General features: G+C 45.1%; 1 long non-coding RNA gene across 1 annotated transcript; it reads right to left on the bottom strand.

Moving 5' to 3' along the window:
• Positions 1-16,155: 16,155 nt before the first annotated feature.
• LOC121840570 lies at positions 16,156-18,798 on the bottom strand. The gene is made up of 2 exons (XR_006079693.1): positions 16,703-18,798; positions 16,156-16,509 (listed from the first exon to the last, which is right to left on the bottom strand). It is a non-coding gene; the product is annotated as an uncharacterized LOC121840570 (long non-coding RNA).
• Positions 18,799-19,371: the final 573 nt, after the last annotated feature.

Below are 19,371 nucleotides of genomic sequence, written 5' to 3'. Positions count from 1 at the left end.
TGTTGGGTCATTGTCCTGTTGAAAACAAATGATAGTCCCACTAAGCCCAAACCAGATGGGATGGCGTATCACTGCAGAATGCTGTGGTAGCCTTGCTGGTTAAGTGTGCCTTGAATTCTAAATAAATTACAGTGTCACTAGCAAGGCACCCCCACACTTCCTCCTCCATTCTTCACGTGGGAACTACACATGCAGAGATTATCCATTCACCTACTCTGCGTCTCTCAAAGACACAACGGTTGGATCCAAAAATCTCAAATTTGGACTCATCAGACCAAAAGGACAGTTTTCCACCTGTCTAATGTCCATTGCTCGTGTTTCTTGGCCCAAGAAAGTCTCTTCTTATTGGTGTCCTTTAGTAATGTTTTTTTTTTTTTTTTTTACAGCAATTCGACCATGAAGGCCTGATTCATGCAGTCTCCTCTCAACAGTGGATGTTGAGATGTGTCTATTACTTGAACTCTGAAGCATTTATTTGGGATGCAATCTGAGGTACAGTTAACTTATCCTCTGGAGCAGAGGTAACTCTGGGTCTTCCTTTCCTGTGGCGGTCCTCAGAGCTAGTTTCATCATAGTGCTTGATGGTTTTTGGGACTGCACTCGAAGAAACTTTCAACGTTCTTGAAATTATCCGTATTGACTGACCTTCATGTCTTAAAGTAATAATGGACTGTTGTTACCCTTTACTTATTTGGACTTGGTCTTTTACCAAATAGGACAATCTGTAAACCACCCCTACCTTGTCACAACAACTGATTGGCGCAAAACGCATTAAGGAAAGAAATTCCACAAATTAACTTAAGGTACACCTGTTCATTGAAATGCATCCCAGGTGATTACTCCATGAAGCTGGATGAGAGAATGCCAAGAGAGTGCAAAGCCGTCAAGGCTAAGGGTGACTACTTTGAAGAACCTCAAATATATTTTGATTTGTTGAACACTTTTTTGGCTATACAGTATTATTATACAATGTAGAAAAGAGTAAAATAAAGAAAAACCCTGGAATGAGTAGGTGTCCAAACTTTTGACTGGTACTGTAGATATTGCTTTGCTTATGTTTGCAATAGACTGCTGTTACAACAGACAAAGAATTACAATTTGTTCAAACAGTCTTTCATGTACAAGTGGCAGCAGAGTCATGGAGGGTGTAAGCACTGAGCAGTAGCTAAAAAGACTCAAAGGGAAGTGGTAGCGGTTCCTGCACATGCGCAGAAATCTCAGCATCTTTAGTCCAGAAAATACCTGTCCCAGATAATTCTGAACCGCAGCCACTCTGTAATTCTTACATTTAAGTCATTTAGCAGACACTTATCTATAGTGACTTGCAGTGAATCATTTTTTTTTTCTCGTACTTGACCATAACCCTGACGTTGGAACTGCCATGCTCTACCAATCTTATCTACAAAAGGTTTTTGAAAAATAGTTAATAAATGCTCATCAGTTCATAAACAGACATGTAGCCTGTCAATATGCAATGAGACCAGGGAGGACAACAAGGTGTGCCTCGATCCATGACACTACAATTGTTCTTATCTACACAATTAATATAGTTTTTCAATATTATTACGTGTGTACTATCAAAGTTAGTTTGCAGTCAGGGTTAGTAGAATTTCTTTACATTAATATTTGGTTCCGTAGTGAAGAATTCTCAGGTCTCTAAACTGCTACAATATTGCTACAAACTTTATTAGCTGGCAATGATCATACTTCATCTGCATGTTACTGTTCAATTCTGAAGTGTTTGATTATTGCACAGACCTGACACGATTCCGTCTACAGAAGACATTAAACTACATTAACTTTTTTCCAAACGTTGGGTCCTGCTGAACAGGTCCTGTATTTTTGGCAACAGTGACGTACTGTTTGCTAGCAAAGCTTGCAATCGCACAATTTCAATTCGAGGAAATAAATTGTACATTTTATAGGTTATGATCCCAACCACCAACTCTGATATATAAAGAGAGGGCGAATGGTAGAAGACGGAGAATGTTAAACAGGCCCTTCGAAAATATATTTCTGTTTTTCTACCAGCATGTCACATGTGCAACCAGAGGGTGTGAAGGGAAAAACATAATAAAAATATATATATAAATAAATAAAAACTCTAGACCACCTTCACTCCACAAACAGATACGCATTCAAAGTTTTCCCTCACCCTCCATTTGGCAAATCTGACCAAAACGCTACCCTCCCAATTCCTGCTTACAAGCAAAAACTAAAACAGGAAGTACCAGTGATACACTCAGTACTGAAGTGGTCCGATGACGCGATTGCTATGCCACAGGACTGTTTTGCTAGCACAGACTGGATTGTGTTCCGTGATTCATCCAATGGCATTAAGGAGTATACCACCTCAGTCACCGGCTTCATCAATAAGTGCATTGAGGATGTCGTCCCCACAGTGGCTGTACGTACATATCCCAACCAGAAGCCATGGATTACAGGCAACATCCGCAACAAGATAAATCAAATCAAATCAAAAATCAAAGGCTAGAGCTGCCGCTTTCAAGGAGCAGGAGACTAATTCGGACCCTTATAAGAAATCCTGCTATGCCCTCAGACGAACCATCAAACAGGCATAGTGTCAAAACTGGACTAAGATTGAATTCTACGACACCGGCTCTGACATTTGTTGGATATGGCGAGCTGCCCAGTGACGCGAGCCTAGCAGATGAGCCAAATGCTTTTCATGCTCGCTTCGAGACAAGCAACACTGAAGCATGCATGAGAGCACCAGCTGTTCTGGACGATTGTGTGATCACGCTCTCCGTAGGCCACGTGAGCAAGACCTTTAAACAGGTCAACATTCACAAGGCCGCGGGGCCAGAAGGATTACCAGTGGTGCGGTCTTCCTAACTCATTACCGGGGGTAAACTACCTGCCCTCCAGGACACCTACAGCACCCGATGCTCTGACATCGCTCGTCCATATATGTAAACTCAGCAAAAAAAGAATAGTCCTCTCACTGTCAACTGCGTTTATTTTCAGCAAACTTAACATGTGTAAATATTTGTATGAACATAACAAGATTCAATTAAGACAAACTGAACAAGTTCCAGAGACACGTGACAAAAAAGAAATGGAATAATGTGTCCCTGAACAAAGGGGGGTCAAAATCAAAAGTAACAGTCTGTATCTGGTGTGGCCACCAGCTGCATTAAGTACTGCAGTGCATCTCCTCCTCATGGACTGCACCAGATTTGTCAGTTCTTGCTGTGAGAAGTTACCCCACTCTTCCACCAAGGCACCTGCAAGTTCCCGTACATTTCTGGAGGGAATGGCCCTAGCCATCTCCCTCCGATCCAACAGGTCCCAGATGCGCTCAATGGGATTGAGATCCGGGCTCTTCGCTGGCCATAGCAGAACACTGACATTCCTGTCTTGCAGGAAATCACGCACAGAACGAGCAGTATGGCTGGTGGCATTGTTGTGCTGGAGGGTCATGTCAGGATGAGCCTGCAGGAAGGGTACCACATGAGGGAGGAGGATGTCTTCCCTGTAACGCACAGCGTTGAGATTGGCTGCAATGACAACAGGCTCAGTCCGATGATGCTGTGAGACACCACCCCAGACCATGTCGGACCCTCCACCTCCAAATCGATCCCGCTCCAGAGTACAGCCCTCGGTGTAATGCTCACTCCTTCGACGATAAACGTGAATCTGACCTTCACCCCTGGTGAGACAAAACCGCGACTCATCAGAGCAGAGCACCTTTTGCCAGTCCTGTCTGGTCCAGCGACGGTGGGTTTGTGCCCATAGGCAACATTGTTGCCGGTGATGTCTAGTGAGGACTTGCCTTGTAACAGGCCTTCAAGCCCTCAGTCCAGCCTCTCTCAGCCTATTGCGGACAGTCTGAGCACTGATGGAAGGATTGTTCGTTCCTGGTGTATCTCGGGCAGTTGTTGTTGCCATCCTGTACCTGTCCCGCAGGTGTGATGTTCGGATGTACCGATCCTGTGCAGGTGTTGTTACACGTGGTCTGCCACTGCGAGGACGATCAGCTGTCTGTCCTGTCTCCCTGTAGTGCTGTCTTAGGCGTCTCACAGTACTGACATTGCAATTTATTGCCTTGCCACATCTGCAGTCCTCTTGCCTCCTTGCAGCATGCTTAAGGCATGTTCACGCAGATGAGCAGGGACCCTGGGCATCTTTCTTTTGGTATTTTTCAGAGTCAGTAGAAAGGCCTCTTTAGTGTCTTACGTTTTCATAACTGTGATCTTAATTGCCTACCATCTGTAAGCTGTTAGCACTCACATCCGTCATCATGAAGTGCTTTGAGAGACTAGTCAAGGACCATATCCCCTCCACCCTACCTGACACCCTAGACCCACTCCAATTTGCTTACCGCCCAAATAGGTCCACAGACGATGCAATCTCAACCACACTGCACACTGCCCTAACCCATTTGGACAAGAGGAATACCTATGTGAGAATGCTGTTCATCGACTACAGCTCGGCATTCAACACCATAGTACCCTCCAAGCTCGACCCTGGGTCTCGACCCCGCCCTGTGCAACTGGGTACTGGACTTCCTGACGGGCCGCCCCCAGGTGGTGAGGGTAGGCAACATCTCCACCCCGCTGATCCTCAACACTGGGGCCCCACAAGGGTGCGTTCTGAGCCCTCTCCTGTACTCCCTGTTCACCCACGACTGCGTGGCCACGCACGCCTCCAACTCAATCATCAAGTTTGCGGACGACACAACAGTGGTAGGCTTGATTACCAACAACGACGAGACGGCCTACAGGGAGGAGGTGAGGGCCCTCGGAGTGTGGTGTCAGGAAAATAACCTCACACTCAACGTCAACAAAACTAAGGAGATGATTGTGGACTTCAGGAAACATCAGAGGGAACACCCCCCTATCCACATCGATGGAACAGTATGGAACAGTAGTGGAGAGGGTAGTAAGTTTTAAGTTCCTCGGCATACACATCACAGACAAACTGAATTGGTCCACTCACACAGACAGCATCGTGAAGAAGGCGCAGCAGCGCCTCTTCAACCTCAGGAGGCTGAAGAAATTCGGCTTGTCACCAAAAGCACTCACAAACTTCTACAGATGCACAATCGAGAGCATCCTGGCGGGCTGTATCACCGCCTGGTACGGCAACTGCTCCGCCCATAACCGTAAGGCTCTCCAGAGGGTAGTGAGGTCTGCACAACGCATCACCGGGGGCAAACTACCTGCCCTCCAGGACACCTACACCACCCGATGTTACAGGAAGGCCATAAAGATCATCAAGGACAACAACCACCCGAGCCACTGCCTGTTCACCCCGCTATCATCCAGAAGGCGAGGTCAGTACAGGTGCATCAAAGCTGGGACCGAGAGACTGAAAAACAGCTTCTATCTCAAGGCCATCAGACTGTTAAACAGCCACCACTAACATTGAGTGGCTGCTGCCAACACACTGACTCAACTCCAGCCACTTTAATAATGGGAATTGATGGGAAATGATGTAAAATATATCACTAGCCACTTTAAACAATGCTACCTAATATAATGTTTACATACCCTACATTATTCATCTCATATGCATACGTATATACTGTACTCTATATCATCGACTGCATCCTTATGTAATACATGTATCACTTGCCACTTTAACTATGCCACTTTGTTTACATACTCATCTCATATGTATATACTGTACTCGATATCAGCTACTGTATCTTGCCTATGCTGCTCTGTACCATCACTCATTCATATATCCTTATGTACATATTGTGAGCGGACCAAGTAATTGGGCGTCACTATCTTCTTCTCCAGATGAAACAGGAACACAATAGGATTATCTTTAAACTACAACAAAAAGTCACGGGACTGTCACCGTCTTAGTGGTTCTTCCTGGATAGCTCCTCTCTCTCGGTGGACATCTTCCAGAGATAGTTTCCCCCCCTATCTCTGCTGGTTTCATTCTCTCTCTTATAGGGGAAGGAGAGTATGTCATTAGTACCGTCAGCTGTGCTTAATTGCCTCTGGTTACCTTGTCTCCCATGCCTTGTTGGGCTACTATCCATGAGCCCAGCCTGCCCTCTGGTGGTCCTTCCACATACCTTCCCCCCCAGGACCGAACCGGAGGGTCGGGCGCCAGACGCACCGTCTTGGTCGCGTCGGGACAGCGCGTCTGCATTCCCGTTCCTCGATCCGGCCCTGTGGATGACATGGAAAGAGAACGGTTGTAAAGACAAAAACCATCTGGCTATTCTGTTGTTATTGTTTCTCTTACCACCCATCCACGTGAGGGGCGCATGGTCAGTAACTAATGCAAACCTCCGACCCAGTAGGTAGTACCGGAGATAATCGAGGGCCCACTTGATGGCTAAGGCCTCTTTCTCTACGGTCGCATACCTCTGTTCCCGATCGCTGAGCTTCCTACTAATGAAGAGAATCGGCTTTTCTGCTTCACCTTTACCCTGAGCTAGTACGGCCCCGAGCCCTGTATCCGAGGCGTCGACCTGCACAATGAACTCTTGTGAGAAGTCCGGAGCCTGTAGAACGGGATCAGAACACAGGCCATCTTTTAGCAATTGAAAGGCCTCTTCCATCTCGTCTTTCCACTCTACCTGGTTTGGCAGGTTTTTCCTGATGAGGTTTGTGAGGGGGTTGGCAATGGTTGCATATCCCGGGATAAAACGGCGATAATATCCTGTTATCCCTAAGAAGGCCCGAACGTCTCGCTTGGTCCGGGGTCGAGGCCAGTCACGAATTGCCCTGGTCTTCTCTGCCTGTGGGCGTATTTTCCCATTCCCCACGGTGTACCCCAGGTATTCCGCTTCGGACAGGCCCAGGCAGCATTTATTTGGATTGCCTGTCAACCCTGTGGCTTCCAAACTCACGAGCACCGCCCGTAATCGCAGGAGGTGACTATCCCAATCCTCGCTGTGGATGACCACATCGTCTATGTACGCCGCTGCATACTCTTGATGGGGCCGTAGAATGGCATCCATGAGGTGTTGGAAAGTTGCAGCGGCACCGTGCAGTCCGAAGGGCATCCTCACATACTGGAAAAGCCCCTCTGGGGTGGCGAAGGCAGTCTTTGGGCGATCCTCCGGAGCCACCGGCACTTGCCAATATCCCTTTGTCAAATCCAGGGTAGTGATGAACTTGGCCTTTCCTAAGCGCTCCAAGAGTTCATCCACGCGGGGCATGGGATACGCATCGAATGTAGAGATGGCATTCACGCCCCTAAAGTCGTTGCAGAGTCTCATACTACCATCGGATTTGGGGACCAGGACTATGGGACTGGACCACTCACTCGTCGAGGGCTCGATCACGCCCATCCTCAACATCTCCCTCACCTCTTTCTTAGCGATGACTCGGCGAGCCTCAGGAATCCTGTAAGGGCGGATATGCACCTTCTTGCCGGGTTCAGTGTGGATATGGTGGAACAGGACATCTGTTTGTCCTGGGAATGGAGAGAATATTCGACCGAAGTTCATAATCAGCTTGTCTAGCTGTCTTGACTGCTCCGGTAGGAGAGTTTGGCCACGGCGCACCTGTGGTAGAGCCTCCTCTTTTCCTTTGCCCTCCAGGGCCATCAAAGCCACCTCCTCCTCTCGTCCATGGTACGTCTTCAGCAGGTTTATGTGATAGAGTTGGACCTTCTTCCTCCTGTCAGGTTGCTTGATGAGGTAATTGACCGGTGAGACCCTTTTCATTACCTCGTAGGGCCCCCTCCACTGCGCCAGCAAGCGATGTTCGGCCGTGGGCACAAGCACCATCACTTTCTCTCCCACGGTGAACTCACGGGGGTCGCGGACTTATCATAGGCCCGGCCTTGGGTCCTTTGGGCCTTCTCCATATGCTCCTTGACTATGGGCCACACTGCTGACAGGCGGTCTCTCATCAGGGTAACGTGTTCTATTGTGGATCGAAAGGGGCATGGTTGGGTCTCCCAGGTCTCCTTGGCTAAGTCGAGGATTCCTCGACAGGGTCTGCCATAGAGCAATTCAAACGGAGAGAATCCAGTGGATGCCTGGGGTACTTCTCGCAGGGCAAACATTAAGTGTGGGAGAAGCATGTCCCAGTTTTTCCCGTCTCGGGACACCACTCTTCTCAACATGCTTTTAATCGTTTTGTTCAAGCGTTCACACAACCCGTCTGTTTGAGGGTGGAATATGCTTGTACGTATCTGTTGAACCTGATATAACCGACACAAGTCCTTCATCAACCGGGACATGAACGGGGTTCCTTGATCGGTTAAGATAGTCTTGGGGAGGCCCACACGAGAGAACATCAGGAATAACTCCTTGGCAATTCCCTTTGACGACATGTTACGCAGGGGTATGGCCTCCGGGAACTTGGTAGCGTAATCTATAACCACTAGGATGTACTCGTGTCCTCTGGCGGATTTTGGGAGGGGTCCTACGAGGTCCATAGCTATGCGTTCAAAGGGAGTCTCTATGATGGGGAGAGGAATCAAAGGGTTACGTAGGTGTGGCCGTGGGGCTGTACGTTGACATTGATCACACGTCCCACATCCCGGGTGACCCGGGGCCAATAGAATCTCTGCATGATTCTGTCAATAGTCTTGTCTCGTGCCAGGTGTCCTCCTAGGACGTGGGAATGGGCTAACTGTAGAACTGTATCCCTGTATGGCCTAGGCACCATTAGTAATTCCTGGTTTTCCCCCCTTCGTCGTACGACCCAGTATAAGAGACCCCGCCTGATTGCATAGTAAGGAAGAGGGGGCTCACCTGATCCGTCGACGTTCCTCCCGTCGATCACCTTCACCTTCCTCATGGCCTCCCTTAGGTCTGGGTCTCTATGCTGCGAGGTGCCGAACTGTCCCTTTAATTCCTGGGGCAGGTCGACCTCGGTAGAGGGATGTGGAGGATGTTCCACATCCCCATCAGGGGTGACCGAGGAGAATCCCTTCCAGGTTCCCTCCTCGGATGGAGCTTCAAATATATCCCTTAGCGCCTGGTTGCTCCTTCCTTCCTGCGTTGTGTATAACCCTTCACATGTGTCTTCCTCAGTGGTTTCCTGGAATATCTGTCGTAAACGTTGGGTCGCTATTTCTTCCTCTGCTGCAGAGGACGAGGACGCGGCTACGTCTCCTTGTAGGACTACTACCTCGGGCTTGGATTTTCTCTTCTTTCCTGTCCCCCTTCTTCCCGTGCATAACGTCATCTGCCGAAGCTCCTTATATAGGGGACAGTCTCTCCCGATCAATAATGGCACCTTCAGCTGGGGCACTTTCCCTGCCCTGACTGTACACCTTCCTTTTGGAGTGAGAATAGGCAGATTCACAGTGGGGTAATAGTGGGTGTCTCCATGGATACAGGATACGGCTACTTTGTCTGGTAGCAGTGTTGCGTTGGTCACCATCCGCTCCTCTACTAACGTAACCATACTTCCCGAGTCGAGAATAGCTACCACATCTTGTCCTTCGACTCGCACCGGAATCTCTGAGGCTGGGGCTATCTCTGCTAACCAACAGTGTTGATCCTGCCCCCTCAAAACGGGATGTGTGGGGGTAGGCAGTGATGACTCTGTGACCATGGGCTCATCCTTGCTAGGACATTGTGGGGCATAATGGTTGGGAGACTGACATTTATAACACCGACCCTGCTGTGTGGTGGCTGACTTCTCCCACCTCCGGGGGGGGGCTTGGACGTTTCGGTGGCGGGCGCGCCGGGGTGAGTCGTGGTACGGGATTGGAAGACTCCTTCCGTTCCTCTTTGTCACTTTTTAACAACTCCCCTGTAGACCGATATGTTTCCACCGCCTGGGCTATGTCGTCGGCTGACAACGGGTTGGCTTGCCCCACAACCCTTTTTAAGTCACTGGGTAATTCTCTCAATATCTTGTCCACTACGAGAGTCTCTATCACATGTCCTACTCCCTTTCCAGGTTCTAGCCACTGTTTCGTCAGTCGTATTAATGCGAAGATCTGGGCACGGACGGGTTGATCAGCTGTATAGGTCCATTGATGGAACTTTACAGCCCTATCTCTGGCAGTCAGCTGGTACCGGGACAGGATCTCGGTTTTTAGTCGCCCATAGTCCGCAGCTTCGCGGGAATCCAGGTCAAAATAGGCTTCCTGAGCCACCCCGGTCAAAAGAGGGGCTAATGCGCTCGCCCATTCTGTGGGCGGCCACTCTTCCAAGGTGGCCGTCCTTTCGAAGGTCATGAGGAAGGCCTCAATATCATCCTCCTTGGAGAGACGAGGTAAGATGGCGTGAGCAGCCGCTCTTGGCTTAACTCTAGGTTCTTCTCGTCGGCTCAGCTGTTGTTGCAGGAGTTCTATGGTTGTCTGCTGTGCCGTGATCAATTGTTGTAGTAGGGCGTTATCCATCGTTCTTGAATGGTTCCTCCGGGTCTACTGGAAGAATCTTGATTTACTCACTTATCCTTGTGTCACTCGTCCACCTAATGCCCGCATCCTCCACCAATGTGAGCGGACCAAGTAATTGGGCGTCACTATCTTCTTCTCCAGATGAAACAGGAACACAATAGGATTATCTTTAAACTACAACAAAAAGTCACGGGATTGTCACCATCTTAGTGGTTCTTCCTGGATAGCTCCTCTCTCTCGGTGGCCATCTTCCAGAGATAGTTTCCCCCCCCCTATCTCTGCTGGTTCCATTCTCTCTCTTATAGGGGAAGGAGAGTATGTCATTAGTACCGTCAGCTGTGCTTAATTGCCTCTGGTTACCTTGTCTCCCATGCCTTGTTGGGCTACTATCCATGAGCCCAGCCTGCCCTCTGGTGGTCCTTCCACAATATTCTTTATCCCCTTACACTGTGTATAAGACAGTAGTTTTGGAATTGTTAGTTAGATTACTTGTTGGTTATTACTGCATTGTCGGAACTAAAAGCACAAGCATTTCGCTACACACGCATTAACATCTGCTAACCATGTGTATGTGACAAATAAAATTTGATTTGATTTAATGTCTTAACCACCGTTCCACAGGTGCATGTTCATTAATTGTTTATGGTTCATTGAACAAGCATGGGGAACAGTGTTGAAACCCTTTACAATGAAGATCTGTGAAGTTAATTGGATTTTTATGTATATATATATCGATTGAGACATGATGTAGTATTTTCATTTTATTGCAAAGTTCCTGTTCATTTCAAAGACTCTGTGAAATGTCAATGGAGCACTCAGCGTTCTGCAAGCTCTTTATTTTCAGTCTTTTACATTTGATTCAGCCCGTGTGATGCTAGTTTAGCTATTTGCAGCCCGCGGAAACAACTTAAGACAACGACCAAAAAATGTAAAATCCTTAAGTTTTGTCGACAGCTGCACTGCTCTGTCAACTGACCTCAGTGCTTATTATCAGATGCATTAGCTTACAAAATCAGACTTTTCAGATAGAAATACGTTAGAGAAAGACCCCTACTGAATGCTTTATTTTTTTCCTGTAATATGGAGCATTGTAGAGGCATACTTTTGAATTGTTCTTATCTTAAATAAATATGTATTTTTAAGGTTGTCCTCTGGTGTAAGTTTCCTTCATCTTGGCATAGTAATAATCTTTATTTTTATTTAAAAAAATGTGTTTCAGTAACTCCATATTACCATCAATTTATCCTGCAGTCCTGAGGCCTTTTCTCCCATAGTAGCTTTTTAATATTGGAGTGATTCTCCTTTTATACAAGGACTAAACTGACAGATCTCTGTGCTCCACTGTGTGTAACTCCCAGTTTTGTGATGTGTCCCTTCCACCTCACTATAGGTTTTGCTCTGTCCTGCACAGCCTAACGGTTAACTTTCACATGTAGAGGGTCGATGGTAAGAGTAGGGCTCAAGCTCCAACCCATCACCACACATATATTTTTGCTGTCATCTGTTCCGTTTGCATGTTCACCATGTGTGGCTGCTATCATAAGTAACTGTGAAATGACATCACAATTTGTGAGAAATATCTGTGTTGGGATACTGGCTCAGTATTGCCTTCCTTGCTGGTGCTAATAATGGATACTTTCCCTGGTATAAACGAGCCCATCTTGTCAACCCCGGTGACCCAAGGGGAACCATTGATAGGTGAAAATTGTCTGTTAATTGAATGATTAGAATATTCCGCCCTGAAACATATAATTGTATGGAATTGATTAGAATGTATGAAATCATCAATAAATGTGTAGTCCTAGTTAGAATTAGGGTAAAACAATATGCCTGTATGGTATTTTAAACACAGACTGTCTGAGCTTGGTGCCGACCTGACTAGAGATTTGGGAGAGAACGGGGAGTACGTCTCAAGGACAAAGTCACTATCTCTGTCGGCTGGGAAGTGAGACAGACAGTGTGTGCGTATGTTTGTGTGTATGTGTGGGCGTGAGAAGTCAGTATAAAATGAATTGTTTGTATTCTTGACTCCAGAACGTTCCCGTGAATAAACATTTAACTGTGGTAGACTGGGCCTCCGTCTGTTTCATTCGACCAGGACAAATTCTGGTTTGCAGACAGGGTAATATAAATTTAATTGTACCTGGATAACATAATTATCCTATCAACCATACACCTTGTCCTGTCCTACATATCCTCATTCCCCTAACAGAAGAGGGAAGGGAAGCTTCCCCAAGCTTTGTGTCAAATTCTCTTTTGTCTTTGTTCCTCCCTGTCCTATGCTAACTGGATGGTACTCACTCTTTCTCCACAATGCCATGCTGTCACACCTAACCTAGCTATTGCGCTCACGTCAATCTCACTGTGCTGCTCCAAACGAATGCTTGTTTCAGCTCCTGTGCATTTCCCTTCATTAACCATGTTCTGCCATACCATTGCTGTCCGTCTCACTTCCTCATTCCTCTTCGTCTTTTCCTTTTCTCACATTTCCCTTTTTCTTGACTTCTCTGCATTCCTCCTTTCTTCACACAGTGCACACCGAAGACTAAGGACCTTCTTGCGAGGGTGATCCGCTCTTCTGAGCTCCAGGGCCTGTGGCCCCCCAGCACCCCCAAGACTGCCCCTGGCCAGGCGTTGAGAGCTATACCCGAGTTCGAGTTCAAGTCCCCAGCCCCCTCCTTCTTCGCTTGGGCTCCCCCTTTGAGCTGCTCAGGGTCTTCTGACGGGCATCCCCCCACCGGCTGCTCTGGGTTTCCTCCCACGGGCTGCTTTGGGTCTGCCAATGGGCCTCCCCGCACAGAGTGCTCAGGGCGCCAGGCCCCGTCCATGGACTGTCCCCCTGTGAGCAGCAGCAAGAGACCCTCACTGCACTCCAACAAGCCGGCCTTCCACCTGGCCTGCCCCTCACCCTCCTTCCCCCACAATACCATCATCCTGGGAGACGCTCCTGACATCGGCTTCATCCCACTGCACTGAGCGCATGCAGTGGCTCCAGTAGGACTGCTTCAGAGAACATTCCCCTTCCACACAGATCCCTGGAACACATTAGTGGTTACACTGCCATGAACCTTTGCAAGTGCTTTTTTATTAACCATTCACTTTTTCATGGCACTTACTGCGTCTTCTTCTAAACTTAAGCCAGACTTAAGCCAGTTTTTCCCCCTGTATTGTTGGTGATGAATTAGCTGGCAAACATTTATTTTCATAGAATGTTTTATTCCTCAAAGGAAAGATCTCCTGCTGGCTTGGTAACACAAGCACAAAGATTTGATAAAAGTTGTTATACACACTGATTCATAGAACATTTGTTTCACAAAGCTTCAAGCCATATCCACTTAATTGCTTGGCTGGTGTTCCAGCATAATAACTAAGGAAGCAGTCTCTTTGCCTTTTATGTACTCTGTTGTATTACCTCTTATGCAAATAATTCATACACCTATGGCAGAATAGGGGTGTGTGAGAGGGCTTTTGTTAGTGGATAAGTAGGGTTTTGGGCAAACTAGCTTCCTATGCTCTTGGTCTTAGCTGTAGTGAAAACACCCAGGGTCTCCCAGTGTAAAGTGCTCTTTGAAGTTACTTTCCAACCCCCCATTCTGCTCAATTGGCTTTTGGATCGGCCATGTCGTGGATATTGTTATGTATTTTTAGTCATTGACTGCAGTTGAGACTGTGACTAATTTTGATTGGATGGGACAAGAGCCCACTACACTACAGACATCGTAATCTGTTGGACCTCTTTTTCTTCTTCTTCTTAGGCTCAAAAAGTGTTCAGATTGATTGTTGGATTTAAACTCAGACTTGCTTTTGTATATTTATTTCTCACTATGTTTAAGAGAGAGTGTCAGTGAGGCAGAGAGAAGGTGTAAATGTGATAACGAATTTGTTATGGTATTCTGTTTGAACCGACTGGCACTAGACTTTGACTTTCCAAGCTAAATAAGAATGTGCTTTAGGAAAATAGTTCATTGTGAGTTTGCATTTTTGATTGGCCTTTGAATGTTCCCTTTACATTTATTCTCATTTAAGCACAGATACAAATTCACTACTGCCTGCTGAGTTTCTTCTGTGTTTTGGAGGCCAGTTAATACATATTAACACATTTTGAAATGTGATGCCTGGTTCCCTCTTTTTCCTCATGTATATTTACTGTAATGTCACATGTTGTTTTTGTCATAGAGAAGTAAGGTACAGATTAATGTGATATTATGTAAGGGTTTTACATCATGTTTGAAGCACAGAACTTCTAGAAGTGTAAGATGATACCGCTTGTAGGCAATGCAAGTTGTAATTTTGCCTTGAAGTGACCTTTGCCTGTGCTACTAGTGGCATGAAACCATATATCCCTTGGACTGGTCGTTTATCATAGACTACTACTAATCTGTAACATGACATTACACTGAAGGTAATGCTGTTGGCCACAAGGGGGTGTTATCTACTTCCACATAACACCATTAGTACATTCTAGATACCTTTTTATAGCTCGTAGAGGAATTGGGGTAGGTCCATTGATGCCTACTTTTCCTTCAATATACTGAAATTAACCGTGTGTATAGTTGTGGAGGACCAGTGTGTGGTAGTCAACCATTTCTGTATTTATTCATTTGAAACTTCTTATAGCTAGGTCAGTTGTATCAAAGATGTTCAGCGCTCCTACAACTTATGACAAGCTGTGCTTGTACTATTATGGGCTGTTTGATTTGGTTTTGTATTCTGTAGATCATTCCTGTGAGGATTAAATGGAGGAACTACACCATTGCTCATTTAAAAGTCATTAGCTTTCTACTCTGTTAGTTCCCCCCCCCCTGCCTCAGAGGAGTCGCATTCAGATCGTTTTCCAGTTCAGTTGTCATTTGAGAGGTTTTGCAGTAGCAACACTACTGACTTGACAATCCTACTCAGTGGAGAGTGGTGCGAGGCGCTATAGGAGGACAGGCTCATTGGAATGGTATGAAACGCATCAAATATGGAAACCACGTTTGTGCATGTGTGATAACCTGGCCTGACCACAGACTACCAAGTCTCCTGACAGAGTTTGTGAGTGTATAATTATGAAACGGGTACAAAGATAAATAGCGGATAAGAGGTTGCGCAACAATGTTTTGCCACTGCTATTGACCAACACTCTGAGCAGTTTTGTGCTATGTGTTTTGTATATCATTTTTTTAAATACATTTTTTAAACTAATCTCTTATCCTCCATATCTTTTGCCATGCCATTATACAGTGCCTTCAGCAAGTATTCACAGCCCTGGACTTTTTTCCACCTTTTTGTGTTGAGATGTTTTTTCACTGTTTATTGCTTCATGGCTGTTCAGATCAGACAGTTCTGTCTTGTCTGTAGTGTTTCTGTAATATAGTTGTTTTCTCTATCAGTGTGCCTCTATCAGTGTACATGTTGTTATTACCATACATGAGATCCCCACATTGTAGCCTGTACATTTTAATAAATTCACTGATCATGTACTCTACCTTGGCAAATAAATGTGCAGTTCAGGTATGAATGTCTTTGAGATTCTTTTTCAGTCATATCCAATACCAGGAGTATCAACTACCAGTCTTTGAATGACTCTGTGTCTGCATGTATGTATTACAATTATACACTTCAACAGGGTTTACCAATCTTGGTCCTGGGAAATCAATGGTTACACATTGAAACTAGTAAGGTTTTAAATAGATAAAAGCTGATTTGTAATTCATATATACAGAAAAACAGTACACTACACTTCCTATGCATCATGTAGATAGATATTGAGATGAACCAGGTTTAGACTAATGCCCTTCAGCTGCATTGATCTGATAAACACAGGATAGGTGTAGTATTTCATCAAACTAGACATAATTTCAACCAGTAGAGAATGTAAAATGCTTTATTGAAAAGCTCATTATCCAAGTGTTATAAATACATGCATTATAAATATTATAATTGTAATATTATAAATACAAGTTCAATCTGTACTTCAATGCACATCTGTTGTGCATTATAAAAACAGAGGAAGAAAGAGGTGGCGGGAGAGGTGTAAAAGACAAAGGGAAAGAGGTCAAACATAAGAGCAGGGAAGGCAGCATATGATTAATGAATCACAGTGCTACCTAAATATTCTCAGTTCATCACAATTACATAACCTTTGGGCTGTCGAGAGATACTCCTCTTAAAAGCGGGTGAGATGGCGATGATAGGACTGGGGATTGGCATCTCCATCTGTCTCTGCAGACGAGAGACAGATGGAGAGAGAGCATGTTTAAGCCTTGTTTTTATTCTAACGTTGTTAGTCATCAATCAGGAGGTGAAATGCAAAACTGACCTTGGATCATTAACTCTGGGACTACTTTATCTATATTTCAATGTAAAGCATCTCTTTAACAACACTTCCTGTTGATCTGACCAAGTGAGCACTCACCTCTGATCATGCTGAGCCCTCCATGTAGCCAGTTCAGATGCAGGAGGGGTTCACCGACACAGCTGATATAACCTAGAGGATTTAGGGAGAAGAAGAGAAAGGGATGAAGTGAAGGAGAGTGACTTATTGAGAAAATAAGGTAGATAAAAGCGACAGTTTTCAACAGGAATCCTGGTGTGGCCTCACCTGGTGTCCACACCACACTAAGTGGCTGCAGAGTACTTTATGCTGAAAACATGAACGGACACACGAGGACAAACAATCTAGCGTAGTTATAGAAATAATGAAGTGTCTTAATATTCTCCATGGTTGGCCCTCTTGCCTATTCTTTGAATGTGGAAGAAGCAACAGTTATACACCCGAGTCTGCTTACTGCACAACACCATCCATCAATCAGATTGATACATGAGTGTGGGGGTTATAGGGTGTCTAATTGTAAAAAAAAAAAAATCAATATGGGTGATTTAAAATAGCCTGTTTTGTTTTTGTACAGACATCATACCCTTAGCTAAACAGCACCCTCACCTGAGAAGTAGAAATCAAAAGGGAGAGAAACTGTGAATTCAATAACTGCAATTGACATAGCTAAGTAAATGGAAGAATACTCTCATTGCAATGTGAATGCCTCTTAAAAGAGCCGTTGGTTGTGCATAGTATAGTCTATGGTGTTGCCAGGGAACAGCACCCTCTTCAAAGAATTAGGAGGTGAAGATCTCCCGCACATGGATTGCCTCTCTTGTTGCGTTGTTGGACCCAATCTTTAACATCCCGCAGAGCAGCAGACTTCTACTCTGGCACACGGTGGCAAGCTGCAGATCCTCTCCTGGTCCTCGAGTCCATCCTCATTAAGTTATGCAGGACACAGGTAGCCTTCACACACCTGAATTCCCCCATGAGGCAGTCCCAGATGGCCCTGGTCACCCAACCTTGCAGTGCCCTATATGTTAACTGTAGGCAATCGTTTTGAAGGAATCTCCAGTTACAAGGTCTCTGTAGTAATATGGAAGACAATGTAATTATTAGACTTTTACATCACCGGGTCATTGTGGATTACTAAAGTATAATATCCTTTATAACAACTCATGAAAACAATGGATATCAAGATGCATGGGCACACATGTGCATGTATAGCATGTGACAATAACAGGATCATATCAAAGAATGAATAAATTAATACATAAATACCACTTGAAGCTATGTAGACAGGCTTTCATAACTCTCTTTATCTGAGGACAGAAAACCTCACAAGAAACAGACTTCATTATAGTCAAATTATAACGTACTGAATATTATGTTACTATTATCTCTGTCCTCACTTCTAGGGACAGGAACTACACAAAAGTACCTGCCCTATCCAGAATAGCCTACTCTCTCACTTTGACAGTTGGGGCTGCTATCCCTTCACCCTCCATGGTTGTTAGCTAGCTACCAACAAATGCATTTTGAGTGAGTTTTTTACAGTGATAAATACATCAAGATACCGAGCTAATATGAGGTTAGGTAGCTGTTGATATTTAATTCACTTGGCTAGCTATCTATACAGTATGTGACGTTGGCTGGATAGCTAGCTAGCCAACTAGCTAGTTCATTTAGCAGCTCGTTTGAGTTAGCCTGCACTGTAGCTAGTTAGCTAATAATACGTCGTTTAAAAAATATATACATTTTTGAAATGTATTTACTTACTTGAATTGGTTCTCCCAGCCATGTGGACAATTGGAAACAGGGCAGCAAAGTTTGTTTGTCACCAGAGCGTTTTAGAGGATATTACTATTGAGCTGTGTACCCATGTAATAACCAGAACTTCATACAAATTTGCTATTCTGAATTCTTGACGTACAATCGAAAAGCTGCTATATGCTGTCACAATGGGCGGCCTAAGCGGCACACGGCAATTTACCACTATCTAGTATACATGCACCGTTAGGTCTACTTGTAGGTAGTATTTCAGTTAATGTTAGTTACTTCTGTGGCTTGAGACCGCTAGCTAACAATAAACGGACAGGGAGTATTCCAGACCCCCCTAAAAGTGGCTTAGCCCCCCTATTCATGAATATCTAGTGACGTCCCTGGTTGGGGGAGATTGTGCCAAGATGGAGGCGCGGTGGCTTCAAAACAGCGCCCCCTGTCAGTCATCTAATACATATATAAATGATTGCCATATTTCACTGTATTAATCAAACATTAGGCTACATGGTTTACTACTAAGGTATATCATATAACAATTATTTATTATATCTTCAAACTAAAGTGTAGACACACAGAGTGGGGTATTTTACTGTGTGGTTGGATACGCAACTATAGAGAGCAATTAGTAATGGGAACATGAATGTTTTTGGGGATAAACGCCAGAAAAAGCTATGTTGTTAACACAGACTTAAGAGATCATATACGTTTTGTTCTGTGAGATAATATCATCAGCCAACGTCACTTCCGGTGAATTTTTAAGCATATAAGTCATCAAAACAAGCACATAATATCATGACCTTCATGAATTATGAAGGCTTTATGTACTTTCTCTCATAGAACAAAACATATAAGATGTGTTAACCTCAGACCTTATTTTTTACGTTTATCCCAAAATACCCATTATTTCCCAATTCATTTCCCCTATAAGAATTGCTGAACGAACCAGAGTAACTAATTTCAGGTGTTTAGGACTACAAACTGGT

This window comes from Oncorhynchus tshawytscha, linkage group LG23, assembly GCF_018296145.1.
Source record: "Oncorhynchus tshawytscha isolate Ot180627B linkage group LG23, Otsh_v2.0, whole genome shotgun sequence".
NCBI classification, from domain to species: domain Eukaryota; kingdom Metazoa; phylum Chordata; class Actinopteri; order Salmoniformes; family Salmonidae; genus Oncorhynchus; species Oncorhynchus tshawytscha.
This window is presented reverse-complemented; position numbering and strand designations above follow the sequence as displayed.